Source organism: Anser anser (assembly GCF_964211835.1).
Source record: "Anser anser genome assembly, contig: HAP1_SCAFFOLD_66, whole genome shotgun sequence".
NCBI classification, from domain to species: Eukaryota; Metazoa; Chordata; class Aves; order Anseriformes; family Anatidae; genus Anser; species Anser anser.
In genome coordinates this window covers 825,858-853,639 of record NW_028153466.1, presented here as the reverse complement: position 1 = coordinate 853,639, position 27,782 = coordinate 825,858, and the positions used below count along the sequence as shown (strand labels likewise).

Sequence of the window (27,782 nt, the reverse complement as noted above, 5' to 3'; positions counted from 1 at the left end):
ATGTGTATTTTAATACCTACATTTGTTTCAATACTGCAAAGCTACACAAGTTCTAATAAAGAGGTAATCCATTGTCTTGTTACTGTAGTAAACAAACAGAAGATACATCATCTTAGGTCTTCTGCTTCCAACTGCACTCTTCCTACATACAGTTGTGTAGGGAAGGAAAATCTGAAAATACTGTTGACGTTCTTCTGGATAGCCGAAGCAAGAAAACATGTTTGTGGCTTATTCTTGTTTTCAAAATAAAACAATATTAATTTAATCAAAAAATTTTGGCAAAGAAGTTTGGACAGTGCTCTCTTGGAGAAGAGCATTTCCATTCTAAAGCAGAAGGAGGCAACATTTGCAGAATTATGCTAGGTAAACAGAAACAGAAGTGTCATTTTTTACTATTTAACAGAACACACAAGCTAACCTCATGAACATACTGAAATTGTTTATATGAAGTCCTGTTTTGTCAGTATCCTGGATCAAAGTTCATCAAATTTGGTATCAATTCTTTAACCGTTCAGAGACCTGAATTGCCTTAAATAAGTGATAGAACTGAGCCGGTAGAGTAAGAAACCCTCTCAGGAAGTGCTAAGCTTTAAACTCCCCATTGCCCTAAGCTCATGAAAAGCAAAAAATAGCATTCTAAACCTGTTCTAGTAATAACGCCTTTGGCTTTCTCCATGCGTTCCCATTTTTTCCCCCCACTTCTTTCCTGTCAACCCACTGTAAAACTAGTTATGTGCTTCTCTCAAACTAGAGGGAAAGCTCTAAGAACAAGAACTCCCTAGCATATAAAACCACTTGTTGTCCCTTCTACCTTATACAGGCCCAAACCTGAAAATATTTACCAATGCATTCAGCTTTGCTGCTGTTGAGAAACAAGGCTGGTTGCAATGGCAGCTAAGCCCAAGTTGCGCTGTCTGGCTAGACTTAACAGTTGGATTCCCCCAGCCATCCTGAAGCAGGTTGATGAATCCAGGGAGTCAAAACATAGGACTTCTGCATTTCTGGTTTTGTAGACTGCATCCTGTGTACAGCCACTACAGCAAGGGCCACAGACTTTCCAAAGGCAGAGCTACAAGAATCTGATTATTTAGAATAACTGTATCAATGCACAACTCCTTGGTTACCTTTTAGAAATTCCTATGCTCAGCCAGATTCCTTTTCCCCCCAGACCTGGTGCGTTCTGGCAGTCTTGCAGTGCCCTCATCTGATCACCTTGCTCACCAAATCTGACATAGGCATACCCTCTACTATTTTCAAAAGGGAGAAAACCAATTCTAGTATGCATAACAGTTACAAAGCTAACGAATTCAGTTTCTGTCTTCTACAAAAAACAGAAGATAGCAGCTACTATAGCTTCTATTACTTAAGCAACCTCTCTGGCATGTGCACGTGCACAGAAAAGGCTTTCACCAAATTAAAAAACTTGGGCCAGAAGCAAAAAGCTTATTCCTTGGTAGCATTAAGATGCAACTCACTGAGAGCCAGCAAAACAATACATTTTAAGTGCTCTCTGCATAAGTAATCAGATTCCATATTTCTGCATATACAGCAGTTAATCAGTTAGCACTAACCCACTCCTTTTGGAGCCACAAACTTTATTGGTCACAAACACCAAGAGCTGGCTGTAATTATCTGAACCAGTATTAACCGGTACCTCTGAACTCTTCAAACAAAAATATCTTTCAGGTGCTCTTAGAAGAACAACATCAATTGCCTGCAACAATTTGATGGCTTTGCTAAACGGAGCACTGAAAAGCACAGTGGTACAGTTTCTTTTGTAGCCTGTTCAGAAATTATAGCCCCATGCCTACAGCTTCAAATCAGGCCAAGCTTACCAGCCCAACTCTTACAGCTTAAGTTCACTGCACTCGAATGCCTTCAAGACGTGCTTTTAGGAGCCATGGAGAAGAACTCTCTGGTAAGACCACCATTATAAAGTACTGAGTGTTGTTTTACACTTAAAATAGAACTATCTGTTACAGTCATTCATCAGCTTTCCCTAGGCTGCTGCTCTCTCACTACTGAATGTGATCCTGCTCTCAGTTTCCCACTAACTTTTTCCCCCAGCGGTTATGGCCTCTTTTCATCTATGACACTTTTAAGGGACTACACCGTGTTGAAAAATGCTGGTTAACATTTCCTTTTACACAAGGTGCCTCATCGAATTTTCCTGACTAAACCAGACCCCAGAACCTTAACTAGAAGAGGAAGCACACAAACACACACGCCTCCCTGGCCACCATATCTCCCCAAAACATATCTGTTCAGTAACAGACCAACTGTAAGAATACTGCGATTAAAATCAGTATAGCTCTATACACTGCTTTTGTTCGGGATTACTAGCTAATGTCCTTCCCCTTACCCCTTCTGGAATTAATACTGAATTCTGTACTCCAAAACGCGGTTCTTAAGTCATACAAATGACATTTAACAATCAGAATTTTTCCACACAGTGATCCTCAATAAAAACTTCAATCCTCTACTGCAGTCTTTCAACAAATTAAAGGAATACAAAACTGGCTAATAACTGTTCAGTGATTTTTGGACCTTTGTAGCACTAGAGTAACAGCAGTACACTCTGCAGCATAGTTGCAAGTATGTGGGAATAATCTCTTTTTTTCTCTGAAAAGTGTGAGGCCTCTATTTCACCCTACTAAAGATTTTACCACCAACTGTACTGCTAGCATTGAGACACTGCAACTTCTGTGCTTGTATGAGATGCAGGACAGGTTCCTTAAGGTGTCGCAATTTTTTGTCTAAACCTAGTGTTGAGATCAAAAAAGGGATTGCTACTAATTTCGTACGTATCAATAACCAGGACAGAAGACATGCTGCATATAGGAATTAAACTTTTTCTAAAGCTCTAGTACATGAACATATCAAATCCCGCAGATTTTTTCTAGTATGGTTTCAGAGGTCTTACTTGATGGACATAAGCGCACAAGTGAAGACAAAAGATACTCTGTTTACCTGAAGTACTGGTTTGGACCCCAAATGAAAAAGCTGGCTTTGCTTGCTCAGGTTCCTTCTCTGATGGTTTAACGAAACTGAAGTTGAACATAGGTTTTGCTGTGCTCTCTTCTTTTGTACGCTCGGACTTCCCAACTGAAAAGCTAGGCTGTGTCTTTGACTCTTCAGTGTCAGCTTTCTTTCCAAACACTAACGGAGCAGCAGTAGTGACAGAATCCTGCTTCTCTTCTGTCCTTCCCAAAATAAACTGTGAGGCAGCTGCAGACTCTGCACCTGAACACTCTGAGTGAACACCGAATGTAAATGATGGCAAGGCAGCATTTTGTGGACGCAGCCGCAGCACCAAAACCTGCAGAAATAAGTGAATGTCAAGTCCGTAACCCACGGTGTATCTGCAGTACGTGAAGGTTTGAACTACATTCTAGTCCTGATCTTTCCAGTCAAAACTGTTTAACAAACAACCCACCAAACAGTAAAACAAACAAGAAAACCCCATGCTTCCTCTCTACATAAAACTTTTCACAACTGTGTTTTCTGCCCACCACCTGGCTTTAAAAAGTATACGAACTTCTTTGAAAGATCATGTTTTTAGTCTGAACTCCAAATGAACAACGTGTAGGGCATGTAAAGAACAAGCACGTCATTAATGAAAGCTTTTCTCTAAAAAGGATAAACTTATTCTTGGGGAAAAGTGTGGAAACAGAAGTTATCTAGGCAATATTCCTACAGGAAAAACGAATAATTTTGCCACACCTCAAAGGAAAAAATAATTGTGCTTAACAGGTAAGAAAATAAAAAAAATCAGAGCAAACCAAAAAATAAATCACAGAATATGCATCCTCGTTTTAATCATTAAGTATTACCTCTGAGCTCTGCTTTGGTGCTTGGCTTTGCACTTTCACAGGCTACACACTTCGTGGCCTCTGCTTTGTTTTGAACCAAGCAGGTCTCCCAATCCCAGCTTCCTTCAGGCTTCTTAAATTTGTCTAAATCCAGAAATTCTCCAGAAGGAGCAGAAAATGCAGATGCACTGCTACTGGTCACAGGTGTTGGACCCTCTGTGAGAGAAACAAGACAGTTAACCATCCTGTTTGAACATGAACTATAAAATGAACATTAACTTTTAAATTTGATTTGTCAAATCCCACAGAAATGTTCAAAACTACTCCGCAATTCCCCCCCCCCGCCCCTGAAAAAAATAAAAGCCACCAAAAACCCACAAAGAAACAAACAAACAAACAAAAAAACCAGAGTGGAACTCAAAGCTTCCAAACAACACACAACTCTGTTCAGCACACAAGCTTCTGCTGCTGTTGACCACAGTGTAACCTCCATAAAGAGGCCTGACAGGTGCCTTTTAAAAAAAAGGTGCCTTTTAAGAGAGAAGCAGAAGATAACGCTTCAAATTCAAAACCGGAAAGACAAGAATGGCTCTTCCCTTCCACGGCACACGCAGAAAACTTTTATCCTAGTATTACTTGCATCGCTCTTCCTCCTGACAAGTGCAACGTAACCGTGCAATTCACTGCACCATGGTCACAGTAAACCCCTCATTTCCAAAATTCCTCCTTGCAATGGCAAGAGCCTCAGACAAAGATGCCGACTGACCGCTCAGAGGTTGGAAGTCCAAGAGAATCAACTCTGTCTGAAATCCATTATCTTACCTCATGAAATTTCAGTCTTACCGCACAGGATGATTACAAAAGCCCGGTCTAGTCCATCTTAATTTGTTTCTTCCACGATATATTTGCACAGGTGTTTTTCGATGTAATGGCATGTTAAATGACATTTAGAGTCAAAGTTAGAATTAGAATCGTATTTTAAAAACAATACAACCACGCTCAAAATCAATTACGGTCACACACAATGGGAAACAACCCAGTACTGCCCTGAAGAAGTTACCCAGCGGGTCACTCGCTTTCTTGAAGCCTACCACTGACCTTCATAGGCATCTCTCTGCTTTAGCTTAAGACTAGTTAAGACTACACTGTCTTGAAATCTGGCTTCACATCTCCCCTCAATTACATACAAACGGTGAGTAGAGGCATTTTGGACACATTCTGTAATTTTTTTTACTTATTTTTTGAAAGAGAAAAACGCAGTCATTTTTAACTCTTTCTATGGAGTTCTCATTTTCGCCAGTGAAAAATCACTATGTTGTTTTTAAATTAAGTCACCCACTTCAGCCATCTTCCCTCACCAGCTGCAAAGCCGGGGGTATCTGCATTGATCCAGCTCCGTACTAATACATTTCACAATCAGTTCAATTTATGCGACAGGCTGGAACCTGGGCTGAGACCTCTGAAGTGCCTGTAAACCAATCCTGCAGACAGCCGCTAATCCATCAACCGTACCTGGGAATCGTGTTGCTTAAAATATTCCATATATGCAACGTACTTTTATTCTGTACAAGATTCACAGAGGCTAGGATGGAAACAACAGGAAAAAAAGGACCATACCTGGTTTCTCAGACTGACAGGCTACACATTTGTTATCTTCCGTCTTATTTGGTACAAGGCATATTCCACAGTCCCAAGAGCCTTTCGCCTTCTTAAATTTGTCTCCAAAGCCCAGAGTGGCTGTTGTGTCAGTGCTGCTCGAGGAGGATGTCACTGTCACCGAGCTGTCTGTGACCACTGGTCATGTCAGAGCAGGCATTACTCCCATTCCAGGTTTTGGTGTCTCACATGCTATACATTTTGTAGCTTCCGGTTTGTTTTGGACAAGACATGTATCACAATCCCACGTTCCAGGTACTGTTTTGAATTTGTCTCCAAAGCCCAGCATCCCTGCTGGGGGCGCTGCTGGCTTTGAGGTGTCGCATTGACTTGAACTTACTGTCTGTTTCATACTCTCAACTGTTGAGGCTTTAGTAGCTTGACAAGTTACACATTTGTCCTTTATGTCTTTGTTTTGCAGAAAAGGGTCACATGTATCAGATTGCCAGTACGATGCTTGTTTAGAAGTCTCTTTACCTGCAGAAAAAGTTGTTATTGCAGGCCTAGTATAAACCACTGTGCTTGTTGTAGGTTGTGCAGACGTAGAAGAGCGTGTTTTCAACAATCCAAAGTCTAGGAAGCAAGAAAAAAAAGTCTTCCTGTTAGCGCGGCACCTCACTACATGTAACTAAGTGACTTTACTAGAGGGCAAAAATTTCAACTCAGGTGCCAATGGTTACAACTAGACATTCAGATCGAGCGCAACAGGAAGTCCCCAGAAATCTTATCTAAACGGATGAAATTTCATCTGCTGCACTGGGTCACAACAGAACATTTCGTTAAAGCTTCATTTAACTCTTTGTTTCCAAGCAAGCTTTAAATCAACATTTTCACTGGTCGATACAAGTACAAACAGACAGTAGCTGACTGAAATCTGACAGTCCAACGTGGAATGGAAATAATACAATTTGATTAAGACGCGATGCCCAATCGAATCAAATTTCTAAAGCTCCTCCTTCCGTAGCAGATGACTCAAATCTACTCCAGTAACTGTACAGAAGTTTGTACTCGGAGCAGCAATCCATGCGGTATTTTCCCACAGATGCTGAATATTAATTAAATAATAAAAACTCAAGACAATTGAACAACTGTCTAATTTTCTATAATCTTTTTCAAAATGCATCGGACACAGGACAACTCCTTATTTAAAAGGTGGCAATTTTAACAGGAAAGACAAGCTACTAATACAGAAAGACTAAAGGAAATGCATCTTAAACAGCAGCTCAAGTTGCTTGTAAATCTACCTTGAACATAGTTGTTTTGTGGTTTGTTTGTTGGTTTTTTTTTAGTCAAAAATGAAGTCTTTGAACAATGTGGATTTAGATTCTGCTTCTTTTAAACCGATAAAGAAAGTGAATGTCACTTCACTCAGAGGTCTTTCCTTAAACAAAATGCACAATGTATTTTCTCTCACTTAGCTCTTTCCAGTAGAGAAATGTGCTGCCTTCTTCACAAGTATGTAAGTTAGAAGAAGACTTTTGGGAAAAGATCAAATTCAATAAAGCCCTTTTTCTTAAAAGATATCTCTTCCACAGACACACTTTATGAAACTGTTGAAAACAATTGCAATTGCTTAAAAACAAAATTCAGAAAAGGGTTTTTAACGTAAAACACTCCACTTCTGTTTGCAGTTTAAATTTTAATCCACAGGAGCCATTGTAAGCTAAGGCCCAAAGATTCGCAGCTTTCGCCATGTATTTGGAACTGAAGCTCTTTCCTATTCTTTCTTCACCTGGGCTGAAGGTGGGACAGGAGTGTTGAGTTTTACAAACATTTCCTTTTCAATTCCACAAATTGTATTTACTTAAAATGAAACACCGATTATCTGGCTAATTCTCTTAGTACCTCATTTACAATTACATCCTAACACGTAAAGGAGATGCAACCCATCTGCTTTTCATCTTGCAGTTTTACTTCCAGCAACAAACACCACTTAGAATAGAAGGGGGCAGATGCACCCTAACAAACGCAGCGCTTAATGTAATGCTCTCCTACATTCATATTTATAGCAGATACTCTATTAACCATAAGTCGTGTGTTGGTTTTTTTTTTAATAAAAAATGCTAGCGTATTTTTTGCAGCATCTTTTTAAAAGGAGTTCATTATCTCACCAGGATTTTTTAGAACGTCTAAGACGCTTCCTTCCTTTAAGACGTGGGCAGTGGTGAAGGGACCACCAGCAAAATCTTTGACCTCCTCTTTCTGTGTGTTGATGTTGGTTGAGGTGGTGGTGTCTTTTGAAACAAAAGAAAACAAAAACAGCTTTCACAATGTGACCTAGTTAGAGCAGATTATACTCACTTTTGTTAGAAACAAGAATTTCCAGCTTTCATGCTTCTCACATAAGAATCTTCACAAATTCTACTTACTTTGCAATGCTTTATGATTACAAGCAAAACAAAAAGCAACAAAACAAAAAAAAATATAAAAGCAGATCTGTCACTGGAAAAATACTGCAGAAGTCCAACACTGCCTGGAATTGCTAGCATGCGCAGACAGGACAGATTGAAGATTTAATAAAGAAAAAAAGGAAAATCAGCACTTCAGATCTGAAGTGCTAAAGTTTCAGTTACCTAGGGTAAGAAAGGGCGTCACTGGAGTACCACTGGGTCCAGAAAGTTCTGCCGATTTTACAACGGGAACACTAAATGTAAACCCAATCTGCTATGAACAAGAGAGGTTTTTCAGATTCTCAAGCCACAGGAACTTCAATCGAATGCACACACAAAACCAAATCTGAAAGCTGCTCTTCACATTTGTAGCACGCATGCTGAATGACAAATTATAAGCCAGAAGCCTACATACTTTTCTCCATCAAGGCAGATTCTGCTTTAGTGTTCTGCAACAGCCTACTAAATGCCTAAGAAAAAAAGTCAAGCTCCTTTATTATTTTACTTACAGAAGACGTAGGTAGCACTTCTGCCTCAGTAGATTTCACAACTGGAGATGAAAACGCGAACTCAGGACTGCTAACAGTACTTGTTGGTTGTATCTGTATTTTCAAAAGAATTAAAGGTTTATATTTAAGAGCAACAACTACCTGAATTCACTACCCAACAGAAGTCCCGCAGTGACGTCGAAAAACCTGATGTTTGAGTTATTTTGCAGATAAAAGTAATAATAAAACACAGGGAAGTTTCCAAGTGGGTATAGGACAATATCTTCAAAACCAAATTCCAGAAACTGAGAGGAAAAGCTGGAGATGCTACTTAGGTCTAAATGCACGGAAAAGCAAGCCAGGAAGCTGAAGAACGGCAAACTCAGCCCAATGATACTCCAAGAACTTCAGCAAACACCTCAACATGTTAAAGCAGCTGTCTACTTCAAACCGTACAAAAAATATTTCAAGTACTCTGGAACAGATTAATGTTTATTTTATTGCAATAATATGCCAATTATTGCACCCTAGGCTCATTCTATGTGAGGCTTATATGACCACGTTACCTCTAATTTAATAACTTAAATAAAGTTGTGGTTTAACCATTGCAGGCAACTAAGCACCACACAGCCACTCGCTCACTCCCTCCAAATGGAACAGGGAAAAGAACTGGAAGTAAAGAAGTAAAGTTGTTAAATTTGAGGTAGCATTAATGACTCATCGCATGTAATGGCTACCTGGAAAGACAAATGCCATAACCCTGTACATACTCCCCACTCCTTCCCCTTCTTTCCCCCAGCATTTATTGCTGAGCACGATGCTAAATGGTGTGGAATATCCCTTCGGTCCTCTAGGCTCCGCTGTCCTGGCTGAGTGCCCTCCCAGCCTCTTGTGCATCCCCGACCTCCTCGCTGGCAGGGCAGCGTGAGACACAGAAAAGGACTTGTCACTGTGTAAGCACTGCTCAGCAACAGCTAAAACACCAGTGCCTTACCAACACTGTTTTGCTCACAAATCTGCAACACAGCATCATCTACTACGAAGAAAATTAACTCTACCCCTGCCCAAACCACTATAAATAACTTGGCATAAAGTCCACACCCCCCTTCCCCCGCAGACTTCCACAGCATTTGAAGCAGTTATACAATCACGTTAAATGGGAGTTGGCAGGCTCTAAGACTGAGAGAAGCAGAATCAAAACATTTATGCCTTTTTCCCCAAACTGGCATACAACCCCAATTCATTCAGCTGCGTAGAAACTAATATTTGTTAGTTTCATGAGCACCACAGAAAAAGTCAACTCGCAATAAAGCAGTATACTCATTGTAAACATTATTTATAGCATAAAGATTTACCTTGCCCGCCGCCATCGCTGCTGCATCTGCCATGCCTGCCGCCTCCGTTGAATTTGCCACGCTTGTCGTTGCCGCTGTTGACCTTGATATGTCCTTTGTCATCAGCAGGTATGGCATGCCCGCCGCCATTATTGGACATGTCAAGCCTGAGGGCACTGTTGAACACGTTATGCCTGACGTCGCCGTTGTATAAATCATGTCCTCCACCTCCTCCTCTGATAGATCTGTCAAGTCCTCCACCTCTGATGGATCTTTCATGCCCTCCACCTCTGATGGATCTGTCATGCCCTCCACCTCTGATGGATTTGCCATGCCCGTCGCAGCTGCTGGAGTTGCCGTGCTCATTGCTGCTGTTGAAACAGCGCTCGGTGACGCTGAGACAGCGCTACTACCAATGAAACTAGAATTGAACTGAGGCAGCGATGCAGCACTGATGGGTAGGGGTATGTTCGGTAGCACTGGTTCCTCCACTTCCTAAAGTTGCAAATTTTAATTTTTCTTATACAAGACATATTACTTTCTCACCCCATCCCACCCAATTTATTAACAAAATTAAATAGAACAAAAATCCATACAAATTAAGAGAAAGCAAGTTTCCAGAAGAAATCCCGATCTCCCCACCTCTGTCTACCACGTCATTTTAATTTATGGCAGGCCTGCTTCCACATTATACTCTATTCAACAACTGTACAGCAAGAACACTGAAAGTTAACTCAAAACCTGTGCAGAACAGAGACGCACAGATCACATTTTTTTTCTTTCTTTTCTATACTTTAGTCATCAAAGCTCTGGAGAAGCATCATCCTTTCTAACTACCCTCGCATGGCTTCAATTAAGAGTACACTCTCAAGACAAGTGAGAAAGTGTTCCTCTTGCAAAATTAGGCGGGATAGCTGCCAAAGTTTCTAAAGTCACTACAGCAGTGAACGTGGAAAAAGGTAATGTTTAAAGAAGCAGGTAGGTTCAACAACCAAACTAAACACAAAAAGCACCAAAGAAAGTCAGACTAGCAGCACTGAAGATTGTGTTCTGGTAAATACAGTCTATACCATGTATCAGGATGCAAATATAAAAATCAGAAAACAGCCTCTTAACAACTTCAATTTTCATCCCTGCCACTTACTTTATTTGATTACTAAGATTGGATGAGTTATGTTTTAAATGGCATAGGAAATCTGACCAAAATTTGTACAGTACTATCATGATCTACTTAGAAATGACTAGGAAGGGATGTAAGTTGGTACTACTGATATTCAGTGCATCCTGTAGCTTACATCTGTTTCACAGTTTTGATTTGAAAAGTTTATGGAACTTTTGATATTTGGACCATTATTTTATTTGCGTTACAGGAATAAACAACAGTGTTTATGATTTCTTTATATTGCATCATCCAGAAGTCCCATTTAATGATTTGAAACTTAAATTAACTTAAATACTTAATATTAACTTAATATTAATTAAATACTTAATGTTAACGTAAATACTTAAATTAACTTACAGGCAGCTTATATAACATCCAATAAAAGAAAAAATAATCTGAATATTCATGGTCATAGTTTTATGGAATAGATTTTTCCTATTAAAATGAGAAAAAAACTCTCTCACAATGAGTTTGGTGAGTATCAAAAACTGAGTCATCGTTAGCAGACATGCAGAATGCTCTCTTCTACTACTCTTTTTCACACTCTTGGCCTGTATCTTTCTGTATGACTTAAATATGAAACCAAAAATTAAGCTTTTTTTTTCTTTTTATACTTGGCACTCGTTTCAAGTATCATTCCTGTAGAAAAACTATACAAACCTTCACCAAAACTTCTCTTCTTAGGACTCATTCATTCAATTGCTAACGAGAAATGTTATAGTTTGAAGAATCTCCAAGGTAAGAGAATTAAAAATTTCAAAATTACATAAGCAAAGTTCAGGTATTCAAACACAGGAAATCAATTGGAGCCTGCTCTGAAACCCACAAGAAAACAAAAACAATGCAAAAATAAAGCGGTATTGTTATAATTTACTATGATGCAATAAAACTGACACACTTAGCTAGTTACTTCAGTAAGCTCAGTGACAGCAATTAATTTAAGAGTCACTTACCTGTTCTTGTACAGCTCTTGATAAATAGTGTATTCCTCTTTCCCTTCTCATTTTGCCACCTCCGCTACTCACTCCTGAAGACAGACCATTGGACGCAGCAGTACTGAATTTGTAGCTGGTCACATTGCTAGCACACGACAGTACAGAAGTTGGGGGAAACAAGAGAAAAAAAAATTACCAGCCAAATTTTTTTTTCAAGATATTAGAGCTGTTATTAGTCCTAGAATTGAAACCTGCTGATCAGAAAAAAACTAAAGCTGTCTCACAAGTTGCTAAACGCTGGTAAATACTTGATGTTCTAAATAGGAAAAACTTTATTAACAGCAGCAATGAAAAGGACATACATAAGTGCACCGTTCACACGGGAACAATGACTAAGCCAGAAGACCTGAAATAGAAGAGCTGATTTAGATTGTTATTTTCCAGTGCTTCCTTTAAATAGGACTGGTTCTCTGATTCTGCGATGCACGTGTATCTTTTGCAGGGATATAAAAGAACAGCTCACAAAAATACAGAAAGAGTGCACATATGCACACATACACATGGGAAACACTGCCAACAGCTCTGATAGAATAGGGACGCCTTAGACTTGTGTGGCAAGGTAATATGGCCTAAGCTTCAGAAGCAGCTCTGGCTTTCATGTGGCCATCAGCAGGAACAGCAGAGGTGTTTGGGTATGCCAACATTCCAGAAGTCTTTTCAGACATGAATACAGATCCCTTTTGTAAGGCATACAAAGGCGTTTTTCTGGTACTTAAAAAAGCCTAGCTCAAAACCAGAAAGATATCCTAATCCAAGAGCAAATGGGGAAAAAATAACCCAAACCAGAAGTGGAATAGGGAATAACTCTAACAAAAGTACTATGGCAAGAAAATGAAGTATGCCTGGAAAAACCGTGACATCAAAGCTTATCTTGCAGCCAATCAGTCAGTCAGTACAGAAGTGCATTAGATCGCACTGGAAGACACCAGGTCAAACTCCCACAATACTGAGGAGGAGAACTGGTCTAAACTTGTCAAATACTTGACAACAGCCTGCTTAGCACTGTAACTGCATAGAGGAAGACAGATCCCTAAGGCAGATGCTCAGACTTTTCTCTAATCCAAACTGTCAATCCATTAGAATTCTGAAAAAAGTCTTACATCAAAATAGATCTTCATTCAGACAACTATCGCTTGCCCATAACAGCCCATATTCCTCTTTCTGTTAACACCTGTGAGCTTCAAGGGGGCAAAGACAATTGTCAGCCTTCAAGCAAGTCTAATCTACAATTGGACTCAGGTTTAAAATATATACACACACACACACACACATAGATATATAGCATTGGTGGGCCAGAGATTTACTGAGTATTCCAACTCAACTGTCCAAAGGGACTCTTGCCAGCAGATCAGTGTGGTGCTCCTGCTCCAGAACATGGCACCCAACAGAGACCAGCATCACAAAAAACACTACCACCACTACCTACTCTACAAACAAAAGGTAGGGCACTGCAATAAACTTTGTGAACGAAATCAAAAGCAGTATGAGTTTGCTCTATCTCCTTCCTAAATGGAGAAGTAGAAAGGAGTTCTAACAGAGACAATTTAGAACAGTTTGAAAAAAACATAATTACAACCCAGCACCTGATTGCACCTGTACCAGAACCTTAAAGCCAGTCGCTTCCACCCCTAAAAAGGTGGTTGTTGTGAAGTCCAACTTTTAGATGCCAAAACAAAGTGTTGAGTTCTTTCTGCAAGCCAAAGAACGCCCATGGTCACATAAGAATTGCTTGGCAGATGAGCATAGAGTCAACAAAATTCCCTGCTACTGTTCTTTGAAAAGAGCGACCCCCTAAAAACCGAGTGCAAAGTCTCTTAACTCAAGCATTATTACCCAAAACACCATTTGCCCAGAAGGAAAAGCCATCAATATTATCTGGAGGATAACTCATTTGACCTAAACCAAGAAAGCAGTATAACACAAAGCAGTCTCCTCAAGAAGAAATTCAATTAATTCTGCTGGATTTTTTTTATTTTAGAGATGAGTTAGCATTTGGCCTCAAATGATTCTAAAGAACACATGGTCTTCATGTGAACTCAAAGCAGACAATTAACTTCATCATGAAAGGAGTATTAAAAAAAAGAATAATAAATCATAAATCTTCCTCCATGTTTTTGCTTAAAAAATAAAGAAAAAAACACATCAATAAACATCCTCCTGAACTGTAACTCACTTCCCCTACTTCACCTTCTAAAGAATACTTCAGAAAGAATCATCCCATTAGGACAGAGCTTTCAAACTGCAAGCAATTAAATAGCTAAAACTAATAGCTTTTCCCCTAGGGAACATTAGGAGGGACAAATTATTTTGTTATAAGTAAACTGAGTTATAAACCATGAAATATCTGTCAAAGCAAAATTTGTAACGCTACAGATTTAGTTAAACTACAAAATGAGCCATATTTCCTGTAGAAGGAAAAAATTAGGCCTCCAATAGCAAAGATCCTTTCTGTGGATACAGAAAACGTGCCTCATTTCCCATCTTCGTATCCTACTCAGAAGATAAACTTGGGATAAAAAGTGGTGTATCAGTACTTTTATTCTTGCTCATCTTCCTTCCGTTCATAAAAACAACAATTTTCTCAAAGTTATATTGATCTTCAAACACAATCCAGACTTTGCAGCTGCCTCAAAATACAAAATTTTCATTGGATTTCCCATTCCTTTTACTGAGAACTGTCACCACCTTTCAGGTGCAGACTGTACTGAAAAAGGAGATGTCTTTCTTCCTTCAAGTAAGTTTTAAATTAATAGATGTCATACCTTTCAGATGGTTCTGCTCGCTGTTCTGCAGGCAAAGTCTTCTCTCTCATCCCCTGCAAGTTAAGTTTAGTTCAAGACTTAGCTGAATATGTACAGAATACACAAAGTACCAACAACCACTTCATGTGGTTTTTTGTGGTTTTTATTTTATTTATTTATTTTTAATTTTATAGCACTGAATACACCTCACCTACTTAACGTTGTTCCCTAATTCAGCATTGTGGGTACAGTTCAGTTAAATTTTGGGGCTAAAGTAAGCACACTGCTTCACTCAGCATTGAGGACAAACTGATAGAACACTAAATCAAATTTGTCAAATCCTCTAACAAAGAAAGTAATTATTTTAAACAAAATGACAAAAATTGTGTGTGTGGGGGGGAGAGTTTTCATCAAAACTTGTGTTTACCAACCCCGTAAAAGGGACATACTTTTCTGTTTTCTGTCATTTATGAACAAACAAGGAAAAAAAAAACCTCTACCCCCCTAAAAACTAAGCAGTTGCTGCTACATTCATTTTAGAACTTTACCAAATGGAGATTGTGCTGGCTAAACAATACAGAGATTGAAAGAGTTAAAAGCAATAAGCAACCAGTATTACTGTCCACTTTGATTTCCAGCCTAAGAAGCCCATACACTTAACACGTGGTCATTTGTACACTCAGACTGATACTGGAAACACAGATGTTTTCGCAGAAAGAGATGCCCATTTAATTTTATGGAAAATTTATTAGACTCCATCTACTCCAAAGCAATCAAAACCGATAACTCAGCACATTGTCAGAACTCTCACTTGGAGCACATAGCTCACCTGGAATAGTTTACACAGAACACGAGCATGTTTCATCAGTGACAGCTTTGTGTACATGAGAATATAAAAGGAAAACATTTCTGTCTTTTAATATTCTTTCACTGACAACAGGATGACTCAATAGCACATCATGACATCGTGAAAACAACCACAAGACACTGAGTGTTCCAAAAACAGAATTAAATCCATAAAAGCTCAATCTATTTCACAATGGTTCCCACTGCCTTAAAGCTCGCCTCAAACATACTATCAGTACTTTTTGCAAAGATAGGATAACAATTGGTTTGAGAAACATTCCAAGACTGGAAAAAAAAAACAGGCACATAAGGACTCAAAAATGTACTCACTTGGAACTTTGTGTCTACTCTCTGGCAAATTTTGCTGGACTGAGTAGTTGAAGTCGGTGATGGTTCAGAATACCGCGTATAACGCATCGGTTGACGGTTTACCGTTGGTGTCACAAGTCTCTTAACAGGTGGAGGCTGGAATGCATTCTGGGATTCCAGCTTTGAAAGGGAAACAGCAATCAATTTATCCTTACGTCCACCCAAATTAATTCCAATATTTATTGATGAAAACAAATTACAGAACTATAAACCTCCCCCCATCGGTCTTGGCACTCAGTGAATACGATTTGAAAATTCTGAAGACCGTTCAACTTGTAGAGGGAAATCACCAGAAAACCAGTAACGAAATCCATAAAGCTATATATAAGTAGCCAAAGTCTGACTGAATTCCATTTCAAAATTTGGCAGTTAGCTTCATAGACAAAATAATTCATGCTACCATAATTAAAATAATCCATGTTCCTAGAATATGCTCCTATCTTTTCCTCTGCCCACACTGTGATTTTTTTTTTTCAGTAGCTTAATTCATTAATTTAACATTCGAAGTGTTAAGCAACTAATTATACAGGCTTCTGGGCTTCACATCCCCTACATTTTCCCTCTTCAAAGTTACACAAACAATAGAACACACTCAAAAAAACCAACTTGTCAGTCTTACAATAATCTCATTCATTAAAATATGATCCAATGCTTTACATGTGCATTAGATGCACTTCACGTAGTGGGTTTGACTTCCCTTTTCAAAGCATTTTCACAGACCAGAGTTAATTTTTAACACAGACCACTGCGTGTTCTGCAAAACTGACTTAACTGAACTGTCAGACAGAAAACAAACCCTAAAGGCTACAAGATTTACCGATGGCTCCGCCTGCGGTCTTAAGGATCAGAAAATACAGTCTTAGGAAGCATGCTATTGTTCAAATCAATACCAACAGGAAATTTTTGTTTACACTGCAGCTTTAATTTCACAGTATCTCCCAGCTCTTAGTAATAGAATTCACACTCTCTCTAAAGTATATAAAAATACATCTTTCTAAAAAATATTACATTCAGTTTGAAACCTTGAATAAGACATGTTTTATGTAAGTTCACAAATCTACTTCGAGTGAACGATGGTTCATTGCTGGTTTTAAAGGTAAAAAAGAAAAATATTAATTCCCCCAGTTAGGCATTCAATACACCAAGAGCTATTCTGCCTGGTACAGCTCCTTGAAATAAGAAAAATACCACATCACTGCTACCCACTGCAGAAGTTTAGCCTGAGTGCACAAGTGTTCCGTCAACCGCATGTTCACTTTAGCAGGAAAACACACGATCGTCTCCTCAGCAAATAATTGCTTCTCATCACGGGCTACCCTTCTCCCGCCACCATTATGAATTCTAGTATTATGAATAGACAATCTATCTCCTTTCACCCACTGACAGCTGCGTGCAACATTCATTTAGTGGCTGACAATTTCAGGCTCTCTGTTGCAAATCTGGCAGATCTTTCTTAATGCCTTATCACAGGTGTATTGCTATAATATAACTGAGAATTCACACCAGATTTGGTTTTAGTTATTTGGATAATATTTATGATATACTTCACTTCTCCATGCCCTTGTAATTTGGCAGATGGTGAAAAGATGGTCCAGGAAATCTGAGATGTTTGTAAACTCTGAAGTGATTGTAAACTTAATTATACATCCATCCAATCAAGGAATTAGCACAGAAACTTCTTGAGACACTGTCCCTTTGCTCATTAGAACAGAAGATGAAAAGTTTGCACATCTTGTTATTTCCTTCAGTCACCTGATCTTCAAGTGGTCATCTAAGGGTTTTGTAATTTAATAAGCCCAAGGATACCCCTAACTAAAGTCATCAAAAAAAGATGACTAGTTTTCATTTTTTAAAGAAAATGAAAGGAAATCATGCTTTACCACAGCATTATCACCAGTTCTGTGCTACCTCCAAATAGGAATTTAGGAGCGTAAGATTTATAGCGTCGGAAAAGAAAAAGAAAAAAAAAAACCTCTACCCCCCTAAAAACTAAGCAGTTGCTGCTACATTCATTTTAGAACTTTACCAAATGGAGATTGTGCTGGCTAAACAATACAGAGATTGAAAGAGTTAAAAGCAATAAGCAACCAGTATTACTGTCCACTTTGATTTCCAGCCTAAGAAGCCCATACACTTAACAAGTGGTCATTTGTACACTCAGACTGATACTGGAAACACAGATGTTTTCGCAGAAAGAGATGCCCATTTAATTTTATGGAAAATTTATCAGACTCCAACGATGGTTCATCGCTGGTTTTAAAGGTAAAAATGAAAAATATTAATTCCCCCAGTTAGGCATTTAATACACCAAGAGCTATTCTGCCTGGTACAGTTTTGCAATTTAATGATACCCCTAACTAAAGTCATCAAAAAAAGATGACTAGTTTTCATTTTTTAAACAAAATGAAAGGAAATCATGCTTTACCACAGCATTCTCACCAGTTCTGTGCTACCTCCAAATAGGAAATTAGGAGCGTAAGATTTATAGCGTCGGAAATTAACAATTTTCCTCCTCTTTACTTTGAATGGTGATAAAAAGCACAAAAACTAGTTTTCTGTGCCCGAATGAACACGGAAGTCTGTACAAAGTCTATATGACCACTCAATCAGTATTTTTCTATTTGTGATCATTTCTTCAAGAGAAAACTTGCCTCAAGAGGAATTTTAATATGCAGCTTCACCCCAAGTTGGGGGACAAGATAAAACGACTTGGTGTGTTCTAGAGTTGTTGCTCTCAACTTACAAAGATAACATAATTCTTAACCTGAGTAATCTTCACAGCCCATCATCTACTGTGGATACATGCCAATATTAACTTGATTTGATGTCTATGTTGTCACTGAGGTTTGAGAAAATTTTTCTAATAGTGATAAAGCATTGAAAAAGTTATCTACCTCAGCTTAAGACATTATTGGTTCTTACCTTTCTTCGTTTGGACTGGAAGTCAGTAATATCCGGTTTATCTATGTCCGGAGGCTGAGGGAAAAAACAAAGCATAAATATTAGAGGGCAATTTTTTTCTCCTGAGAGAGAGGGTTCCCTGCAACAAAAATGTGGGGGTTCATGGTCAACTTACACAACACAGCGGCAAAAGAGATGTCATTCTTTTAGCATCCTGTTGAAAAAACAGCGCAATAAATTAAACCGGCCACAACGTAAGGAAGAATAGTTTTATCTTTATCCTTTGATGGCACATTTACTAAGTTTTATAAACACATGAAGCAAAAACAGATTAAAAGAAGTGCTATTTACCAACAAAGGGCTTGACAGCTTCTCCACTGCCTCCAAGATGCACCACGCTGAGGTACTCAAGGTAGCGTGGGACCGCACAGTTTCTTCTCTAGCTTTCGCTCTCTTTTGTGCCTGAAAAATTAGCATTTTAAGTGTTACAATGGTCAATTCTCAGCTAAGGAGGCATGTTTTTTACGTCCCAAGGCTACACTGATGATACAATCAATATATTCTGATGACAGAGAAACATGCAGTCACTGGGAGTTCAAGCCATAAAGAAGAGAATACGTTCGGAGTTTAATGAAGTTTACCTTGGGCCTCAGTGCATCTTGCACGTGCTTGTTGCACGAGCAATAAAAGAACTCCGTACTTGTAAAAGGTCAAGACGGATGATGCCAGGACTGCTAAGGCCTCCGAAGCAGTAATCAGGGAAACAGAACTCAAGAAAAGGCTTGTGGTACAGAAAGCATTTTCAGTAACAACACAGACCTCAGAGTTTCACGATGGTCTAAGTGTACCATCTTAAAATCAGTGTATACAATCATAACCAGGAACTAGTTTTACTTCTCTCTTGCTTCCTCCCTTCCCCCAAGATTAAAGTTGGCTGCAAATCTTTGTCTTAAAAGATAAAGATCTGATTTAAACTGTAACAGATCTAAACATTACACTGAAAAAGTAAACTGTTTATTTGCACCACCCAACTTCAAATATCAGTCAAAAACTTCCTTTGGTGTGACTTTTTTTCTTCCCAGGTTAAACCCCTCAAATAACCACACTGTGCTTATCACACGATGTGAAGACAGGAAGCAGACCACGCAGCATGTAAAAACACAAGTGAGACTCACAGAACCACAGAATGGTTAAGGTTGGAAGTGACCTCTAGAGATCGCCTGGTCTACCCCCCCGCTCAAGCAGGGCCACCCCGAGCAGGTTGCCCAGGACCATGTCAAGTCAGCTCTTGAAGACCTCCAAAGAGGGAGACTCCACAGCCTCTCCGGGCAACCCGTGCCAGGGCTCCATCAGCCGCACAGTGCAAAAGCATTTCCTGATGCTCAGACAGAGCCTCACATTTCAGTTTGTGCCTGTTGCCTCTTGACCTGGCACTGGGCACCGCTGAAAACACAATGGCTCTCTATGCTCTTTGCACCATCCATTCAGGTATTTATATACACCAATAAGATCCCCCCAAACCTCCTCTCCTCCATGCTAAACAGGCCCAGCAGTCCCTGCCTCTCCTCAGAGGAGAGGTGCTCCCAGTCCCTTGATCTTCTTGGTGGCCCTTCGCTGGACTCTCTAGTACCTTGCTGTCATTCACAGCAAGCAGCAAGAAGCAAGCTACTCTCTCCTTTAAAAGCCTAGTATTTTGGTTCCTCTTTTTACCATAATGCAGTAATATTGTAAAAAACAAAAATAGCCGACCAAAGAGGGTTCCCAGCTTTGCACCACAAGGTTTCAAGGTTTCCCGTAAGTGAGGTACTTGTACTGCCCTTTTTCCGTTGCACAAATGGACTGTCAGAACAGAGCCAGCAAACCCGCGTTTTCATTTTCTTAAAATTCCTTTTGATTTATCGATAAAAGTCACTTTCATTTAAATACATTCCTACCAAACCTGATTTGACTTTCCTTTTCGATTCAGCTCTAGCTAATCAGAGTTGTCAGCAGTTTTTATTTGCTATTTCCAAGAACTCTTGGGGGCAAATAACTCTCTCCAAGAACTATATGAATCATTCAAAACAGAAAGCATGTTACTGCTTATCTTGGGACTGCATTTAGTCCTGCATGCCTCTGTGTACCAGAAGAACAAAGGATCAGCAAAGTTGATTTTAGATATTTTCAAAGACTGCAGGTTTATACAACATATCCATAGCATGAATGTAGGCATGCTTGGAAAAGAAGATCCACAGATAAATATTAGCCAGGTTTATCTACTGTAGCTTTTGCTACCATAAACACAAGTTTTCAAAGTTATGCTGTCATTGGTTTTTTTGCATCAAGTTATTTTAACGTAATGTAGTCAGAGGCAGACAATGGCACTTGAATGGAATTTTTTGAAAGACCTAACAACAGAGGAAACCCCAACTACCAACAACTAGCCCAAACTGTCATTCTTGTTCTTTCTGACAAGTATTACCTGTGGTAAAAACTGTCATTAAAGAATTTAAACAGAAATCAATCTCAGACGTCTATTTTTGTAGACCAAGAGGGCAGAAGAGCAACTGTTACCACATATTCAGCTCCCTGCTCAAAGCTCCTTTGGCAGTGCTGCTTTTTTTATTTCCATCACTATTTCCCACTACACTACTTTTCTCATACCTGATAAGGTTCCGTCTTTGGCTGCCTTGATCTTACAGCTGCACCACCGGCATAGGCCGTCTTTCCGGGGTAAAATGGAGAAAACCCAAGCTGGTTTTGCTTAAAAACAGACGTGCTTCCACGTACCTACGGAAACACAGTATGAGAAGTGGATAGAAAAACAGGTACACATTCAAACTGATTAAAAGAAATACTGTGCAGTACTTACAGGACACAGTCCTCCAAAAACAAATAAACTGAATGCAGGTTTCTTAGAGCTAGCTGCAGAATGCTGCGAGAGGGAATGAGTTCTTTCAGCTTCTGTGGGCCAGAGCAGTGACGATGAAGTATTTTTTAAAACTGCAACATCTGCCAAAATGACGTATGCTAGATGTAAATGCCTCTCGTACGTACAGAACTTTAACAATAAAGATCACACTAATTCAAGTTCTTCAATACAGAAAAATAAGCATGACTTCAGCTTCTTTAAATAGATCAACTTCACGTACAGACTGAAAACCAAGTATCACCTACAAACTTGAAAACTGTTCACAGAGCTGCAAGTAGTTTTCACCAATCTTACCAAGTTAATACTGTGCTTCCAATGCAGGTATTTTTTTCCTTCAGGCTAAGATAAAAGAGGACCGCATAAACATCAGTGCATTTGTACGGACAAAGCTTTTTTCTGTGTTGGTAAAAGGCTGGAGGCCAGCACAGATCATAATCGCACAGGTTTTAAACCTGGAAGATTCCCCAAAGGCTGCTCTAAGAGTTAACGATCTTCTGCCCATGTATGTTTTACGAAGACACACCAGAAAGTTCTAGTGCACTCAGGTTATATTGCTAAAGCCCAGCAACTCTACTCTCAGCTGTACAAAAGTTCTCTGCAAAACCTGCTGAGCACACGTCAGTCCCTGTCTATATGGGGGACTAGAAAAAGCTGCAAACCTGCTGTTCGCCCTTTCAGCGAGAAGACCTACGTACCAACCTACATCGACACGATGCTTATTTTTTATTTTAAAATGGTGTGCTTTCCTCAATGAATTTGGCAAAAGACATGAAAGTATTGACAGCTGAAGCCTTCTACCAAGAAAGGTCAAAAAACAGCCTATAGCTTATGTCAGAGTAGTTTCTTTATCTTCTCTTGCTGAAACACAGGAAAACATCTCGTGTTCCTATTTGTCACCTGCACTTATTCACATTTAACCAGCTGTCTGTTAGATATTCTGAGTCACTCTTCCTTCTAGACAATCAGCCTAGTTGTCAAGCTACGGCAAGTCAGCCTGATTTCCTACCGTCCCAGTTCAAAATTTACATATAACCTAGCTGAACGTGTATATTTCAGCATTGACTCTTTCTAATATCAGGGTATCATAAACGCATTCCAAAGCACGCTTCTATTAAAAAGGTGATAGGATTATATACTTCTAAAACACTAAAAATTCAATTTAATTCTCGCATCCAAAGTTGACATTCACCTATTTTATTTACTAAGGTGATGTGGAATATTAAAGAATGCAAGGTACTTCACATTAAAAAAAAAGTCAATTAAACAGAGAACACAAAAATCACCTTCATCAGATGCTCTAGAGGAGGAATCACTGGTTGTTGAGATGTTATCATCGTCTTGTTGAGAGGTAGAATCTTCTATTTCTTTTATGAAGGACAGCCTAGGACTGCCAATGCCAAATATAGAAGATGTCGAGGGCTGACAAGGTGGGACAGGAGAATCCAGCATGGTATAATTCAGACGGCTCCGATGAAGAGAGGGCCTTGTTAACACAACTGGGAAGTTCAGTGCTGATCTACTTGTGGATGGTTCTAGACAAGAACAGGGAGATAATTAGCTTTGCTATAGACAAGCTCACAGAAGCCAAAACCTGTTTCCTATCGACAGCCATGCTATTGCCAAGTTCTAAGCGCAAAAAGAGAGAAGCCAAATTTAACTTCTTCCTCACCCAGATACGGTTGCATCTAACTGTCTGGCTACAACAACAACACTGCTTGCGATACACAGTATTAATGTTGCATCCAGAAGTAGTTAACTATGAGGTTTTACAACACCACATTCTGACCCCGTGCTCAAATGCTCTAACGCTGACTTGGCCGTTCACTAAATCAAACATATATACTCCTTCTCCCATGTACAGCTTGCAATAAGCTTTACAAAATTTGAGATTACACGGTAAATTACAGATAACACTGCAGCTTCCATAATATTGGAACAAAGGTTATATTAATCTGAATACACAACATGAAAATGAACGTTTGCAGTACTTTTTTCCCAAGTTCTTCCATATCAGCTCACGTTAGAGGCAAAACATCATCTCCTACCCATTAACTATTGGGAATTTGACCCAAGGGACAAGGATGTTGACCCAAGTAACCAGATGAGCATTTTTCCCTCTTGAAGCAAAGGGTCTGCAAACAATGCCAGTGGCCTGGAATAGGTGGCCTTGAAGTCTATCTTGCTAAAAAAAATCTTATTCTTAAGCATAGTATTCGACACCCACGGACAGCAACATAAGCTGCAAAAGGTTCCAGGGTGTCCACCTGCTCCTGATCTCCTGGAGTTAGCAAGCTTGCAGTGCAGCTGTTCTTACTGAAAGCTCCTTTCACGCAGTTACATAGGAAAGCCAACATGTGTTCCTCAGTCACGAAGACCTTCTCTATTCTTTTCTCCAAACTCATTCCCAAGCTACAGCTACACAGAAAGCCATCAATCTCCTTGTTTACAATTAGATGAGATTGGAGGCAAAGATATTTCCTCCTTATTTTTTGATTCTGCCAACAACAGAAGCAACTGACTTTCCACATTATCTATGGTTACCTACGCACGCTCAGACAAAACTTCTTTACTTATTAAAAGCTGACTTCCCCAAAACAGCTAATTTAAGAGAAACTCAAATAAGAATAGATGCAAATTTATACAACAGGACTACAGGAACAGTGAGAGGCACTGGATATAAGACAAATTAATCTTTCATGAGGTAAAGGAGTTGCAAACCTCGTTGCCAACGGTCAAATACCTTTTCAAAGACACCCCCTCCCCCCGCGTAGACCTTAAAATTATTGAATATTTTAAGGATAATAATCTCATAAACCACATCCGTGCACAAGTTCCCCAGTTCACCATCAAGTTAACAAGGAACTTTACTAAATTGATCAAAGCCCAGAACAAAAAAAAACAAAACAAAACAAACAAACTCAGGACACGAGACGGAATTTTCCTCTGCCATTCTAGCATCTAGTCTTTTGTTTCGAAGACTGCAAAACAAATTAATTTTTTTAATTGCCTTAGGCAATTAGACAGATTTTCATTCCATATCTTTTAAAAGATGGAAAATGCAACCCAGCACACTTGCAAATGACTTATTTTCAGCATTTAGCACCTGGCTAATAGAGTACCTAAAGTTAACTGATGCCTTCCAAGAGCATAAGATGTATGCTTCGTAACTGTGTATACAGTTTAAAGCTAAGACGGTTTCACAAACAGTTGTTTCGACTTTTTTGATTGTTTGTTTTTTTTTTTCATTCTGTCAAAACCCTCATTCCAATTTCCTTTTGAAATTCAGATTCAAAACTAGAAATCTGTGAATAAATACAGATGGCCAGAATTCCAAATGATTTTTCACATACCTCGTCTACTAATTCCTGCTGGTTCAGGCGTGAATCTCTCATCGATTTTGGTATCTTCATCTGAATAATCGTGATGATAGTTTACCGGAGTCTCCTCCTGGTTTGCAGATTCATTTCTGTCTACACACTCCTCCTCACGCTTATTGAAATACTTCTGCAGCCAGGCCGGTACAATATTTTTCACAGTTTCTGTCATTCTGCTAATTATTCCCTGCTTGAAAGAAAAAACACTTGTTTAATTACAGAAACGCAGTCAACAGCATATGCTGCGATACCACCTTCCACGGACCTTGAAGACAGATATTATACAGCAAATATTCAGAAGACGACGACGAGGTTGATCCCTGGCATAGGATCGCTACACTTCTGGTAAACCTAAAATTCACCTAAGATTGATTTACAACTACCTATCACTGTCTGCACTTCCAAGTGACCTTGGCAAGGTTCAAAGTTTTGAAACCTCTGCCAAAATTCACCAGCAGGTCGTCAATCTGCAAGGCTATCAGGAAACTCTACGCCTGAACAGCTCCTGACCTACAGACTTGTTCCAGGACTCTTCCTCTTCGCACCCTCCCGTGAAAACCAACTAAACCAGAAGTTCAGCAATTATCTACTGCGACAGTCAGGACCATACTACCCATTAAAATCAGTGAATCTAAATATTTTCAATTTTAGTAATGCTGAATTGCAGTGACTATACGCACAAAAAACAGTTCTGCTCTCAACAGTCAGGCTAACCCAGAAGATGTCCTGGAAGAAACACAGCTATAGCTATAGCACCAGCACCTCCTCTTGCAAGAGCCTTCTAAAGCTGTTGCTGTATTTTGTAGAAGACTGACTCTGCGGCATACATCGGGTACGATCGGAGAATTCCCACCTGACCGAAAGCCCCAGGAACTACGGTTAAATAAAAGATAAATTAATATAAATGAATATAATTAATAATAAAAATTAATAATAAAAATTAATATCCAGAAAGCTGACAATCATGAGCTAGGCATCCTGCTAATCATCCCTCCTGCAGGCAGGGGGAAAAAAAAAAGGTAAATTAGATCCAGGACTAGTTCCCAGGAACTTTGAAGCTGCTAACTATACTGCCTACAGTGCCCAGGCACCTTCAGAGCTTAATGGTAAGAGACAGAGGGTTTGGTGGGCTGTAATTATGATCACAAGCACACAAAACACATCTATTTAAGTATTTCTAAGAATCGACTTATCGACTAAAGTTGTAGGGGGAAGGATGAGAAAAACAGCGGGGTAGGGATCAGAACCAGAGGTATAACCTCACAAAATCGCATCGGTCGCTTTCGTGCCTCCCCAACTGCATCACTGAGAGACAATTAACATTAAGCCACAGAACCTTCTGCAGAGTGGACATGATATTGAAAATAAACTGAAATTAATTGACAAATGCTCTAAGCAAGCTATCTGCTCAAAGCTCGTCCTTTTACGTTATGAACATTTGCACGATTCGTCTGGTTACAAAGCTAACTGCTATAATAAATGCACACATGTAACACCTATCAGTTTGTCTATTTATCAAATCATTAAAACTCTTCCCCGATAAGTTACTGTTAATTTGATCTGCGCTGGATGTGCAGCAGCCATTCTCTGTGCAGAATCCCCCAGATATCCCCACGCACGTGTTTGCTCTGGCACACTCTTTAAATAAACCTACTGGAAAACACGCAGAGATAACAGACAATGGAAAAGTTAGAAAACCATCTCCACTGATTATTTTCAATCCACGTGTAAGGTTTATCAGTTAGCTACACAGTGTCGGCACACGCAAGCTATGGCACTTTCAACATTAATGCACTGTTCAAGCCAGAGGTTTCAACGGTTGCTCTGTAAGCGTGGGGAATGTTTGCATTGCCCTTCCAGGCCAGCTTTAGATGGACAAGATTGATTGTCAATATGTGGTATAAGGGACTTGGCATTTCTGCAAGTGATAAAAACCTAAATGAGCAGCTATCCATGCGTAGCGCTCCCTTGGTTTTGCATATGATAATCAATCCCCTCAGCTACGTTGCTCATTTAATAGCGGAGAGGTTTTGGCTGAACAAACATGTGCAGAGGGCATCTCCAGAGCATCTCTCTGGGCGTCCTGACATTTCTTAGCAAAGAGCTGCTGGGAGGGATCTCGGCGCGTCCCCCCTCCAGCACGGGGATTTTCACACCCCGAATTGACGGACCGCTTTCACCATCAACCTGCTGTACCCTACAGCACAAACGAGAAGCAAAGCCTGGCAGGTAACGTTCAGAGAATTGATGATGGGCTGAGGAGGGGTGCAGGGAGCGGGGAAAGCCCTGGGGGTGGCACTGGGGGTCCTGAGGGCAGCGGGCTGGGGGTGAAGGGGAGGGGGAGGAGGGGGGTAATGGGCTGGGTAGAGGGGTAAGGGGGTAAGTAAGGGGCTGAGGGGGTAACTGAGGGGGTTAGGAAGGGGCTGAGGGGGTAACTGAGGGGGTTAGGAAGGGGCTGAGGGGGTAACTAAGGGGGTAACTAAGCCGTTGAGGGGGTAACTAAGGGGGTAACTAAGCGGTCGAGGGGGTAACTAAGGGGGTAAGGAGGTGGGTAGGGGGTAACTAAGGGGATAAAGGGGCGGGTAAGGTAAGGGGGTAAGTAAGGGGGTAACTGGTGGGCTGAGGGGGAAGGGCCCGCTGTGGGGGGGCCGCTCCTCACCCGCTTGCTCCTGGCACAGGGGGGCTTCGCGGCGCCCAAACGGTGGCGCCGCCTCTTCACCTTGCCGCCGGCCGCTCCTCCTCCTCCTCCTCCTCCTCCTCCTCCTCCTCCTGCTCCTCCTCCTCCTGATCGGGCTCCTGGGCT

At 40.1% G+C, this 27,782-nt stretch overlaps 1 pseudogene across 1 annotated transcript; it reads right to left on the bottom strand.

Annotated features, from left to right (window-relative positions):
• Nucleotides 1–3,822: 3,822 nt before the first annotated feature.
• LOC310892109 (nuclear pore complex protein Nup153-like) lies at nucleotides 3,823–27,782 on the bottom strand (annotated as a pseudogene). Its single transcript has 7 exons — nucleotides 27,639–27,782; nucleotides 24,956–25,166; nucleotides 22,889–23,137; nucleotides 21,546–21,685; nucleotides 21,380–21,463; nucleotides 5,430–6,021; nucleotides 3,823–4,028 (listed from the first exon to the last, which is right to left on the bottom strand). The product of its transcript is annotated as a nuclear pore complex protein Nup153-like (transcript).